The sequence below is a fragment of the Adiantum capillus-veneris genome, chromosome 5 (genome assembly GCF_014529385.1).
Source record: "Adiantum capillus-veneris isolate H3 chromosome 5, ASM1452938v2, whole genome shotgun sequence".
Taxonomy (NCBI): Eukaryota; Viridiplantae; Streptophyta; class Polypodiopsida; order Polypodiales; family Pteridaceae; genus Adiantum; species Adiantum capillus-veneris.
The window spans coordinates 57,166,665-57,181,397 of record NC_140935.1 but is presented as its reverse complement, the minus strand read 5'-3'; positions in this window follow the sequence as shown (position 1 = coordinate 57,181,397).

Here is a 14,733-nt window from a genome sequence, read left to right as displayed (position 1 = left end):
GGGTCTTTATTGGACTAGACAACAACTATTTTTGAGCAAAGGATAGGGGAAGCATCAGGAGTAAAGATGGGATGGTGAGTAAGTTTAAATCCACTTTTCGTCATCTCAATGCTTTGAGGGACAAGAGGGAGAGGAAATTATGAGTCCACTTGAGGTCGACAAGGAACAAAAAACAGCCGGCTTGAATTAGTTGAATCTCCCATGACCCAATGCTATAAAGAAGAGATAGGTCTAAATTGAAGGCTCAGCCATTATTCACATCATCCCTTATGTCAAATCACATTTTGAGGCCTCTATTATGTTGTTTTAGGGCTAAAAATGAGGCCCCGTTGACAATGTGGTTTATTGTAAGATCCTCAAATTTTGGATCTCTTTTAGAAATTTAAAAAAGGTTTCAATATCCAATTTGTCAAATTTTTGTTTAGAATGCTTTTTATGCAGTGTTGTGATGTTCTAAAGTGAAATGCAAGGTCATTTCCATGTTCTAGTAGGTTATACGGACATTTAATTCAATTTTAGAAAAATCCTCTTTTTTGTAGCATTTCTTGCGTTTTGTGCTTTCCTGTGCTTATTTGCAAAAACAAGGGTTGAATCCTTAATCTATGATGAGTGTCGGGGAAGCTATGGTTCAAATTGATAAAAGTCTGCTTTTTGGGTGCTTTTCAAATTATCCAAGAGTTGAGATCCCTCATGGATTAAGATTGTGATTTTGATTGTGGAAACCAATGTGGCTCTTGGATAATTTTTGTGGGATATGGTTATGCTACTAAAATTTTTTAAACAAATTTGCAGCCATATTATGTGTAAAATGGTTTTGTTAGATTGGATGTGCATCACCCTGAGTTGGGTAGAGTGCTCACCCATGTGATGTGATTTGATTATGCTTTTATGGTTTTTGGATTGGATCAAGAAGTGTTTTTTGATTGGTTCATAGTGGATGTGAACTACTTGGAAAAGATTGCTTGTGCATATGGTGAAAGATCAAGGTGGGTGCAAGAGAGAGTGTCATTCACGACACATGTACGTGTAAAGAGAGAGAGAGAGAGAGAGAGAGAGAGAGAGAGAGAGAGAGAGAGAGAGACTCAATCAGAACTCAAAAACATAACTAGATTATGCTTGAACATAACTGTAATGAATGTGTACAATGCCTCTTATATAGGCATATAACATATGACCTCATGGGTAACTTCATCAAAAAATACATCATTCACTGTGTCAGTAGTCGTAGGTGGAAAGTGGCCACATGCTACCACATGGGATACACATGCCGAATACCATGTAGGCATCCTAGTAGATTAGAGAAGATTCACACAAGTGGAAAATAATCAAAGGGGACCTCCCAAAGGGTACAATCAAATGGAAGTTGCTAAAAAAGGGTAGGGATCCCCTACAACCCCTTTTTTTGTAATTATTGAGGGCTTTTTACCCTGTTCTCAAACAATTGTGTGCAAAGGAGCCTAGTGTGAGTTTTTGAAGGTTTTTTTTTTTGTAAGAGCCCATCATCAATGGCATATGAAGGCCAATGTATACTCTTGCCAAGAAATTTAAAGCCATTGCCTCCTGTTTTTGGCATCGTTTCTCCTCCCCCCTTTCTTTTTTTCTTGCTCTTTGTGTGTGCCGATGACGACAGATGCGTGTGCTTTTGGCCTGTTTTGTGATTCAAAGGGAGTAAAAACCTGAGTGTGGTGTGTGTTCGGTGTGTTAAAACGAGCAGCGACCATGTGTGTGAGCAAAATTGCATTCTTGCTAGCATTCGTGGGTTGAGGGGTGTGCGAGCGGTAGCATGTGAGTGTAAATTCTATCTTTTGAAGGTGTTTCTAAGAGGATAGGGGTGTTATGAATGCCTTGAGGTATAGTGAGGCAATTGTGTGTGTTCTCAGGGTGTGTTCCCCATTCCCCCTCTCCATCTTCTGGTGCCTCCATGGAGGAGCATGCTGATTGCTCCATGTTAGGGGAACGGAAGTAGTTTTTGGCGTTGGTCGACATGGTGTCTCGAAGCTATGGGCCAATTTTTACAGGTGAAGAGAGTCCAAGCAAGTGGATTGCAAATTTTAAGCTATATATGATGTACTGCGTATGCTGAACAAGGACAACAAGATGCAGACTTTTCTGTTGGTGATGCGTTGTGAGCGGGATGAAAACACACACAGCGCCTCTATAACAACCCGACACACACTCTTGGGAAGATACACACACACACTATGGGGCACCACTCGGCTTAGACAACACACATGGCCGAGACAGGGAACACACCTCTGGAGTGAGAGGAGAGAGACTATCCACTTGCCCACTCCACATAGACACAGACACAGACACACACACACACACACACACACCCATAAAACTCAGCTCAAAAGAGGAGAATTTATGATGTTTAGATACAATTGAGCTTGGGCCAACACCAATGGGGCAAATAGCTCACACAATATGGGTAAAATAAGTCAGATACAATCACAAACTAGAGCAGAAACTTCGCTCATAAGAGAAACTTACACAGAAAAACAGCAGGAAAAGAGTGAGGAATTTGGAAAAATGTACAGAACCATCGCGTCCGGAACGGCCCAAAACCCCAGTCTACAATGTCAAAGTGCTCAAATCCGACCTCGGATGAGCAGTTTACGGCCAAAACAAGCTCCAAAATGAGCAAAAACACACCTGCGGCTGTTCCTCCTCTCTTCTCCACGTTTTTTCTGGTCTTCTCTCTGTTTTTTCAGTTCCCACACTTAGCTTTATTAGTTGGGCACCCTTGGCCTTTTAGATGACCTCAAACGGACCCCGAACAGGCCAAAAACTGACCTCGCAGTGCATAGTTGTCACCTTTTTGCATCATTCGCACACCTGGCACTCAGCTTTTTTCCAATAATGCATCTCACCACCACATGAAGTGGCCCCAAAAAAAGGTCCTCATGATGACCTTTCTGCATAATTCTCACAAGCAAACACCCACGTTGTGTCTGTACTCATCCACGTGCAAATATTGACCCCATTCGGCCTCCTAGCGCCACTAGATGCCATCTGACGCACTCGCTTACCTCATGTCGTCGGCCCGCGGATAGCTTCCTCGAGAATTTTTACGTGCTACCAACTCCTCTTTATTGTAGAAAAAACACACTAGTACTGGTAATAGTGAAAATCGATGCACTATGTACATGCTGTCCTACCTGTACACATGTGGGCCCCACATAACCACCTGGCTTTGGAAAATGGGCAATCCTTTATTCCATGCACCATGCATGTATATATACATATGCGCAATCCCTTGCTCCAAAAAACTCCTGACATAATTTGCCCACCCCCTAGCCTGCTAGAGCATTCATGCTCAGCAGCAGCACTAGTAGATGCTCATTCCATCTGGATCAAAAGGCCAAAGACATATCGCCTGATTCACAAGAAGCATCATAACACCACACATATATTTGTCACCAATCAACCAAAATGCACCTAAGGCATATCCAACTAACACATCCGCCCTGTCTGGAGTGCCAAAAGCATAAATATTGCATGCCACATTCACCCCAACCGATAGAGACAACTCAAGTGACTCATCACCTGGCATCTTGGCTTCACCAGCCATAGAAACAACCTGCAAATCATGCACCCAAGTAGCTAAAAGCATTGTGTGAAGGTAAAGTTGTTGATATCCAAAGCACAAAAGTATCCCCGCAGCACACATATCCCTAGCATAGGCATCCACATAGCTGAGATTGGTGGACTCATATATGCCAAACCCCTTCTCATCATCATAAGCATACTCATCATCACACATCACTTTATCCACATCATAATCATGGCTAGCACCACTATCCATAGCTTCTAGTATGGGTTCATCAGTCTCCAAGAATACAAATCCCTGCTTTAAACCACAATCATGCTCACAAATCGGTTCAATCACTGCACATACATCAAAATATGGCTTCAAAACAGGCTCCACATCCAACAAATCCACAAAATGGCTCTCAACCTTGCCCTCTTCCCTAAGTTCCAAGGAACTAGTATCCAAAGATATGTGCTCATCATCAATAACCTCAAACTCACACTCACACACAGAATCACAAGGTACACAAGTAGCCAATGCATCCTCTTCATGACTTTTCAATCCTGTATCCAAAGCATTACTGAACTCTTTAGGCTCTTCCATAACCTTGTGAACCTGCAAGACCTCTTTACGCTTCACAATAGACCTTGGGAAGAAACGAGAAACATCATAGGATATGCTACTTTTCACCTGCTTAGGCTTAACTTCATTTTCCATGTCAAATCTATCTTGCACATGCATACCTGTACTGATACCATGTTCCTCAAGACGCTTAAACTTCCATTCCTTGTGCTTTGCAATGCATACCGCATCTTCAAAAGACTCGGGCGTCTTCAACTCAACCTTGAACCGCAACCAAGGTGACAAACCATCAACAAAAAAGCTTTTCTTCAATGAATAAGGGGGGATCTCATCCTTAAGAGCAACACACCAACGAGTCCATAAATCTATAAAACCTTGTACATACACATCAACACCTTGACAAGAACCTTGCTTAAAAGCATTGAGATCATTCCATACTGCATTTGCATCTTCAAAAACCTGGAAACGCTCTAAAAAAGCTTCTATAAACTTGTCAAGACTCAAACCATAAGAAGAAGCCACTGCTTCTTTAGCTTCCAAATCCATGAACCAAACACGGGCCTCATCTTTCAAAAGCAATCCAAATAGCCTCAAAATCTTGTCCTCATCACACATTTTGTTGCTTATGCATGCCACCTCGACTTGCTCCAGAAATTCTTCCGCATCTTCACCACTTCTTCCATGAAATTCCAGATAAGAGAAAGCCATGGCTACCCAAGTTACAATGTTTTGAGAATGCCTTTGAACACACGTGCAAGAACCCAAAACTTTTCACTACCCAATCCCCAGAAACTTCAATGGAGCTCAGCTTTAGATAAGGACAAACACATGCACATCAAATGAGTTTTCATAGTTGATCATCGGAATTACAACAGGCAAAGGACATTCCAGGATCTCTCGTAATCTTCTTGGCCCGAACATAAAGACTATGCGCTACTAGAAAAAAATCTTCCTGGACACATGAACATTTATCTGGATTCTCTGAGTTAAATGAAATGGAGTGAATTGAGGTCCATTTTGATCATCCATTAAAGCCAACCATGAAGCTCCCAAGAAAGCACACCTGTCTTATCCTCTGATTTTGCCAAAATTTCAGCAGCATAACAGCATAAAATGGCTCAAAAGACCAAAAGACCAACCATCATAACTTGGAAAAATTTTGATAGAGTTTCCCCAGAAGTAGAGCAATGAGAACCCAAAATATAGACTGAATCTGTATGCATAAACTGCCAACAATAGAACCCGAGCATCAAATAGGACTCACTAGTACATAGCCTATGGCGAGGTCACAAAAAGGGTGCTCCAGCTACCTGTATCACCAAAAGGATCTCAACATTTGAGAATCCCCCAGCTCAATAAAACCTCACGCTATCAACCCTCACACGAAGGCTAATGCAAATTGCGTATAGTCAAGTCTCAGAAATGACTATCTTCCAGACCAAGTCTCAGAAATGGCTAGGACTGCCAAATAAAACCATATATGGCTCCACAAAGGCGTACCATGACAGTTTCCACAAGTAACGTACAATCCAACAGAAAATGAGCTCAAACAGGCGCCAAGTGACGCATACCCACAACAACTGCAAGTGACACCAATGCTAGTATATCACTGTACTTCAGCTACCTGTACCTGTGTGAATCACCTGTACTTGTACCTGTCCCTGTAACCTGTAACCTATAACCTGTAACCTTGAATCTTGAATCTCGAAGCTTGAAGCTCGAAGCAGAAGGTACTCGAAGAAGATCCTCCGTGGGGGCGCCAAAAGAATGTGAGCGGGATTAAAACACACACAGCGTCTCTATAACGACCCGAAACACACTCTTGGGAAGATACACACACACACACACACTATGAGGAACCACTCGGCTTAGACAACACACCTGGCCGAGACAGGGAACACACCTCTGGAGTGAGAGGAGAGAGACTATCCACTTGCCCACTCCACACAGACACACACACACACACACACCCAAAAAACACAATTCAAAAGAGGAGAATTTATGATGTTTAGATACAACTGAGCTTGGGCCAACACGAATGGGGCAAATAGCTCACACAATATGGGTAAAATAAGCCAGATACAATCACAAACTAGAGTAGAAACTTCGCTCATAAGAGAAACTTACACAGAAAAACAGAAGGAAAAGAGTGAGGAATTTGGAAAAATGGACAGCACCATCGCGTCCGGAACGGACCAAAACCCCAGTCTACAATGTCAAAGTGCTCAAATCCGACCTCGGATGAGCAGTTTACGGCCAAAACAAGCTCCAAAATGAGCAAAAACACACCTGCGGCTGTTCCTCCTCTCTTCTCCACGTTTTTTCTGGTCTTCTCTCTGTTTTTTCAGTTCCCACACTTAGCTTTATTAGTTGGGCACCCTTGGCCTTTTAGATGACCTCAAACGGACCTCGAACAGGCCAAAAACTGACCTCGCAGTGCGTAGTTGTCACCTTTTTGCATCATTCGCACACCTGGCACTCAGCTTTTTTCCAATAATGCATCTCGCCACCACGTGAAGTGGCCCCAAAAAAAGGTCCTCATGATGACCTTTCTGCATAATTCTCACAAGCAAACACCCACGTTGTGTCTGTACTCATCCACGTGCAAATATTGACCCCATTCGGCCTCCTGACGCCACTAGATTCCATCTGACGCACTCGCTTACCTCATGTCCTCGGCCCGCGAATAGCTTCCTCGAGAATTTTTACGCGCTACCAAATCCTCCTTATTGTAGAAAAACACACTAGTACTGGTAATAGTGAAAATCGATGCACTATGTACATGCTGTCCTACCTTTACACATGTGGGCCCCACATAACCACCGGCAATCCTTTATTCCATGCACCATGCATGTGTATATACATATGCGCAATCCCTTGCTCCAAAAGACTCCCGAGAGCGTGATAAAGAAAAGGTATGGTATGAAGCGTTGGAAGGTGATCCAAGGCATGCTTGGTCCACTCTAAGGATGTGTTTCCTACACGATTTCCACAAAGAGGTGTCCCCATTCAAGATGGATGCCAAATTGAAGGCACTCAAGCAATATGTAAGTGAAGAATTCAATTTGTTTCTAGATCATTTTGAAGTGTGTAAGGAAAAGTTGCATTAGGAATAGAATGGGGTCTAGGAGGGCCTCTTCATTTGGCACTTTAAGGAAGTCAAACCTTTTGTATTAAGAAAGAAATTAAAGGACGACTTTTGAATTCAAACATGGACAACAGTTAGTTTATTTGAATTCAAAGTTTCCCCCCAAAATGGAATTTAAAATCTAGCGGGTAAAACCATATCTTGTAGTATATCTATGGAAAGAGCTCGACACGTAGATTGTAGATTCATAATCTTCGCTCAACTCGTAGATCATATGTGGGAGTTATGGAAGACCGAAAATCATAAAATTGTCCACCTCCTTTTTGAGGGAAAAATTGCAACCTTTGACCACTCTTACACATCTCTTACACACCCACCATTCTTGCACACATGCCGTATACCTATTCGTCAAAAAGTTAATCACCTCCATAAGCTCATGGAAAATAAAGAGGACCTCCTACACCCCATCCTCTTCCTAATGTAATGGCAACTACTTCAAGCTATTCATGGCGTGTCAACATTCTAAAGTGAGGGAGAAAGTGGATTTTGAAAGGCAAAAAGAGTACAATGGTGCAATGGCCATTGCAAAGGCAAAGAGCACAAAAATAGAAAAGAGGATCAAACACGGAATATTGGGCTATGAAGCAATGATACCTACCCAACCTCAGGGTCTGAGGAATGTTGTTCATGAGGAGAACCATGCAAATCAAGGTGTAGCCATTGTGATAGAGAATTGGGTGCAAATTGTGCAAGATATATCCAAGCAAATGCAAGAACTGTGTCTAAGCATGATGGATAGAGGACAACCAAGAGGAGAAAGGGACAGGGAAAGGCCTCTCCCTGACAGGTGCTACAATTGTGGAGAAGAAGGAAATTATACATTGGAGTGCCCTCATCTGCCAAGAGCGAGAGGTGGTATCTATCTATTGTTTAGTAGAGGGAGAGTCCAACAACAACTTAATGGCTCGTGGAGAATGCAATGCAGCTAGCTCCTCCAGATTGTAATGAAGTCCCTAGGGTGAACATCATTGGGGTAGATAAGCAGGATATTGAAGTTTTGGCCAACAAAGGGCAAGAATGGAAAGGAAAATAGGGTGTACAAGAAAAAAGTTAATCAAAAAGTGTACGAGAAAAGAGCAGCCAAAAACTAGAAAAAAGAGGAGGCGTCGCAAAATCAACTTGGTAATTGATGTGCAAGGCTAACATTACCTTTGGTCAATTCTTGGCTTTGAATCCTAAGCTTCAAAGATAGTGGTCTAGGAGCATTGGCACAAGTCCGCCAAAAACTAAGGGGAATGTGGATGCAGTGCAAAACGTGGCATTGAGAGTGAGAAGCCTGGCATATATCCTTCCCTGGTGGATGTGTTCATTGAAAAGAGGATGCAGAAAGTACATGCCTATATAGATGGTGGAGCACAAGTTTGTGTCATGATGGAGGCTGTTATGAGGGAAACATGTGTTAAAATAGTAGCTAGATCACATGAGAATCGCTAACCATGCCAAATCTAGGTGTTTGGGCGTGGATCAAGTTGTGAAAATGAAGATGATGGGCATTGAGTGCCTAATTGATTTCTTTGTGATGAAGGCATGTGATAATGTGTACCCTATCATCTTGGGTAGGCCATGGCTACTTGCGATAGGTGCCAAGCAGGATTGGAAAAGCAGGGTGTTCACCTGACTTGACAAGGAGAGAGGAAGACATGTGGTGCTTCATTTGAAGACCAAAGAGATCCGTTTCCACCCTATGATGGCAAGATATGACGATGATACGATAAGCTATGAATTCGAGACCAAGTCAACCTACGATCAATGCTACACAAATGCCTAGGAAGAGAAAATCAAGGATGACATGTTAAAGATTGATACCGATTTGTTTGGCGTCACGTAGAAAACTCTTATACCCGAGAAGAGGTGAAACCACAGGTTCATGGCAAAGGTGCGGAAGAGGTAGCCACTATGCTAAGTGATGATTTGACCAAGGAGTAGAGAGAAGGCTATGTCCAATTGTGTACCTCTTTTCCAAATCTACTTGGATCAAAGTATAAAGATCTCTGAGGAGCAAAAATTAGGGATATTTTGGACTCTCAAAGGGGCCCTATAAGGACTTTGAATTTCTCTCTCTCTTATCCAAAACAGGCACATGATAAATTTTTTACAAATGAAATCAAAACTTTTTCGACCTTTTGACTTTAGAATGTACTCATTGAGATCTATCCATTGATATGTAGCATAGCATTAGATTCTTAGTATTCTAAAAGATTCCATTTTTTGATGTGAAAAATCTCTCTTATAAATGGAATCTCTTCCCGCACTTCAGTCTTAGGGGTGAGGCCATAACTTCTACAAATCAACTCCAGATTTTCCGGAGTTTGGGGATTTAGAACCTACTTTCTAAGATCTTTCCAATGATATGTTGGTTGATAGGGTTTTGACAAAGCGTTCATGGACTACACTGGGTCACACACTTTAGACAAGAGAGACAAAGTTAATTATCCTTATAGGGCCCTTTTTGAGAGTCCAAAGTTTCCCTAATCGTGTGTCGAGTACAAGATAGTCCTTAAAGAAGGGTACAAGCCAAAACCAAAGAAGTTAAGGAGGTTATGGAGATTCAAAAGGAAGCTCTTTGGGAGGAGATCAACCAACTGTTAGATTAGGTACTATCTACCTGTGAAGGAGTTAGAGTGGGTTTCCTTGGTGGTTATCACCCCCAAGAAGAATGGGAAATGGTAGTTGTGCATCAACTACAAACCATTGAATGTGACAACTAAGAGAAACCACTACCTGCATCCATGTCAAGATGAAATCTTAAATCAAGTGGCAGGTCATGAGAGATACTCTATCATGGATGGGCTTTTGGGGTACTTTCTCATAGGGATTGCACTTGAAGACCAATTGAAGACAATGTTTATCTCTCCATGGGGATGCTTTGCATATCGCAGGTAAATACCTATGTCACCTTCCAAGACTAGATCAATAGGGTGTTTGGTCCCTACTTGGGCATATTCATTGAGTTTTTCATGGATGACATTGGGTGCTATAACTCAAGGGCAGATCATTTGTCAAAGTTGCTGCTATGTTTTTAGAGGTTCGACAAAGAAGGAGGTCAATTAAACCTTATGAAGTGCAAGCTAGCATAGCCTCAAGTGTAGCTGTTGGGCCATGTAGTGTTGCAAAATGGAATTGAAGTAGATTCAAAGAAGGTCAAGGACAAACCTTTGGATTTTGTTGTAGTACGTGTATCCTCTTCAAAAGAGGGCTCAGTAGGTGCATGGATTTGAGTGGGATGGAGAAGCTCAAGAATATTTTGACAGGGTGAAAGAAATTTTGTGTCAGATGCGAATGGTGTGTCCTCCCAATCGAGAGGAAAATTTATATGTGGCAATGAAGGTAGGTACCATGGCCATTGGGGTAGTGTTTCTGTAGAAGGTAGGAAGGAGCTATAAGCCTATCTACTTTGAAAACAGGGTGATAAACTTTGGAGAGACAGCCTACACCAAAGAGGAGCAATATGTCACGGTGGTGGTTTTTTCTTGTACGAAGTTCTAAGTGAACCTCATTATGCGGAAGTTTTATGTGTTAACGGCTAACAATTTGTTTGCTGAAGTGGTCTTACACTTAAAGTTAGGGAAGGGGATCATGAAGTGGATAATAGAGTTATAGGAGTTCAAGTTTGAGTTCAAGATTGACCATACTAGTCAGTCCCATTTGGCAGACATTTTGGTCAACAAGGTCGTTGATTTGGCTTTTTATCCAAGGGTGGTACGAGATGAAGCTAGAGAGGAGCTAGACTTGGTGGGATCTTTTACCATGTGGCTTGATTGTGTGTATAGGAGGGTGATGCAGAATGCAGGTGGAGGTGTGGTGATATAAAATCCGCACGACAAGGTAATTTTCTCGAAGACCGATTATTTGGAGGATGTCCACACCAACAATGAAGCTGAATATCTTGCCCTCCACTTAGGTTTGAAGCAATGTGTCAAGTTCAACATTTCCAAGTTCGTGGTGAAGGGTGATGCGTTATTGGTCAATCAAGAAATTGGGCCAATGGCAGGTAAAGCATGATTCCTTGAACCATTGTCTCTTTGCTATCAGAAATCTATTGAAGTTTTTTAAGGAGATACAATTCAAGCATGAGAAGAGAGAGTAGAACCAAGAGGCGGACCAACTAGCAAGCATTAAAGTGCATGTACATATTGCAGCAGGTATATATGTGGCCCCGACCACTTACACAGGTACATCCAAGATGATGTCGCCATTGATGTCGATCTAGTACAATAAGGCCTCTCGCCTGTGACGCCTGAACCTGGGTGTCTCCACATAGTTCTCAAGTGGCATATCAAGTGGCATCTCGATGAGGGTATGGATGATATGTTTCTCCACTAGAGTCTAGGTCCCGAAGCAAGGAGTGTCGACTGGGTGACTCCTAGAGTAGTAGCAAGTGGCGTGTAGCCAGGAACGACTGATATCCATGTAAAACTTGGAGTAGATGGCGATTCCGTGGCTGGTGCGGGGGCGGAAAAAGAAGGGGAACGTAAGGAGCCTCTTCGACTATGAGGTGGTGTCGAAGCATCAGCGACGGAATCTCCACAAAAACCGTTTTCGCGACCACTAGAGTGTTTGTGCCTAGAAGAGTTTGTAGATCATCTCGTTGACAACGAACTCTCAAAGTGTGCTAAATACCCCAATATAGAGGGAGATGTTGAAGGAGTGGAACGACACGATAGTGCTCCAAAGCGATGACGCTCCTCGTACCACCTCCTCTAATGGGGTGACAAGGAAGAAAGAAACTGATCATCATCCATACCTGCATTAAACACACAAATATTAAATCTTAATGATGAATGGAGAAGAAAATTTGATCACGTTATAATTTGACTAAACACAACTAAAATTTCTCAAGTATTGCATATAGACAAGATCAGATGTAAACGTTCACATCAATACAATATATATTATAAAAAGGAGCAAAATTGCTCAAATACAATGTTTATGGTTTAAGAGAGCTCTCTCTCCTCCTCGCATAACTCAACATAACTCCCTATGTCAATATAGAGCTCTCCGTTTAGAAAAATGTCCTCCGTTTCATTTTGTAGATCCTTTGCATGCATCCCATAGAGAGTAACATCACCAGGCTCATCTTGCACCACCTCAGTGGCTTCCAACTCAGCATCCTGTTCGATCTCCTCCACTAATTCCGTTGTGATTGGCACATGGTAGCCCTCATATGTCCGTGCACTACAAGGGGCTACCTCTATGACCTACCACCAATTTGATGCAAACTTTGTAGGATGAAATACCACTTGCAAGAGTCACATAACTTACATGAGTCCTTCTAGACCACTAGTCCTCTAGAATTGGATGTTAAATATATACATACTTACTTGTTCATAATGCTCGGGTAGTAGAAAAGTTTCTCTTAGGTCGGTCCATTTTTTAGTTGAATCCACCTCAAGGAAACATGACTCTCCTCTACTCATAGTAGCATTGCAACCCTCCATGTTTATCTTGAACCATTGCACATCGAACAAATCCACAAAATATCCTCTATAATCGATCCTCAAAATCTCTTGTAGTGTGCTAAAGTAAGTGAGTTCCACCACCACAAAATTCCGTATCAGAGGACCATCGTCGAGTAGACTGTTGAAATTTTGCCATGATTCCAGAGTCTTGTGTAAAATGCGTTTTGTCGATCCGTTCCACCCTAAAATGTCGAGCTTTACACCATGCTGCCGTGTATAACTTATACTACAACCAACAAATATTATGAATGGCCGTCCAAACATCTAGAAAGCCACGAATCGTATATTGCAAACTTACCTTGGTCGTGCAAATTACCGGCGTTAATGGCGGGCGTCAATATATGTGTAGGTAAGTATGGAGGGAGATGATTTTTTTTTAAAAAAATTTGAATTTTTGATGCAGATACCTATGTCTCTTTCGACACATATACTAATGTCTCTTCCGATGCCTGTATAGATGAGTTTTTCGATGCGTAGGCCGATGCCTGTACCGATGGACCCTAAAAAAACAAACTTGCGGGTCTTTCCTTGCGCATTTCTCTAGTTTTTGCAACTCTTCTCTTTCCATCCTCCTCCTAATCTACTGCAGATCTGGTGCATAACAACTTGCAGGAGGTGAAAATCTTGCTTGTGGACTACTCTCTAGCACCAAGATGAGATTCTTTTAAAGTTTGCTTGTAATTAAGTTTAGGGTTTAGGGTTTAACATAGTGTGTGTGTGTGTATTTCTGCAGGTTCAAGGACATTTACAAGACCCTTTATTTCTCAAATAGGCCGCATGTGAGTGCTCAAAATTTTAATGCATATTAAGTTAATTTGTATATTGACAAAATAAAATTTCATGCTTTAAAATTTCAATGCTTTAAGTTTTTATGCCATTTTGTTCAGAAATAATGCTTTGAAAAAAAATTGTTTTGAAATTATGGTTTGGGGTAATTTTACCGTGAAATTATGCTTTGGAATTATGTTATGAAATTACGCTACCATCTCGTCATGCTGTTTTGGAATTATGTTGTTTCAATAATTATGCTATGAAAAAATCTTGTTTCGAAGAAGTTTTGTTTTGAATTATGTCGTTTTCAAAATTATGCGATCGATGAGGTTTAGGTTATAGGTTTTGGTTAGGTTTAGTTTAAGCTATAAGTTAGGTTAGGGTATAGGTTATATGTTAAGTTATAATTTATATGTTAGGTTAATTATACCTTAGGCTAGGTTAGGTCATAGGTTAGGTTAGATTAGGTTAGTTTAGGTTATATATTGGGTTAGATTATAGGTTAGGTTAGGCTATAGATTATGTTAGGTTAGGTTAAAGGACGTTAATTAGGTTATGTCAGCTTATAGGTTATAGGCTAGGTTAGCTAGATTATAGGTTAGGTTTAGGCAACAAGTTAGGTTATAGGTTAGGTTAGGTTAGGTTATAGATTGTATATATGTAAAAGGTTAGGTTATGTTATAAGTTAAGCTAACTAATGTTTAGGTTATAGGTTTGCTTCAAAAAAAAAATGACTCTCCTAACTGAAACATTGGGGACCCATAACCATGATGTCAATAGCTTACAAAATTATTTCCAAGTAAATTCCCTAAGACTCTCTCTCACTCTGGATAAGGGTATCACTCATCGACAAGATTTCATCAAATGAAGATCTATTTAAGATAGCACCTTGACAACAATGGTTGGATTAGAATACACACCACTCACCATGAAAGATTGTGTCGGTTGTAGGTAAGGTTAGAGCTAGCGAAAAATAGTAGAAACAACGCAAACAAACTTCAATTTGTTAGGTTATATGTTAGGTTAGGTTATAGGGTATGCTAGATTAGGTTATAGGTTATGTTTACGTTATAGGTTAGAGCTAGTGGCGATTTAATAGTAGAAAAAACGCATGCAAACGGATTTCGAAGATGACTCGTGTACTTCAAAAAATGCAAACGGACTTCAATTAGGTTAGGTTATAGGTTAAGTTAGATTATAGGTAGGTTTATGTTTAGGTTACAAGTTAAGTTAGATTA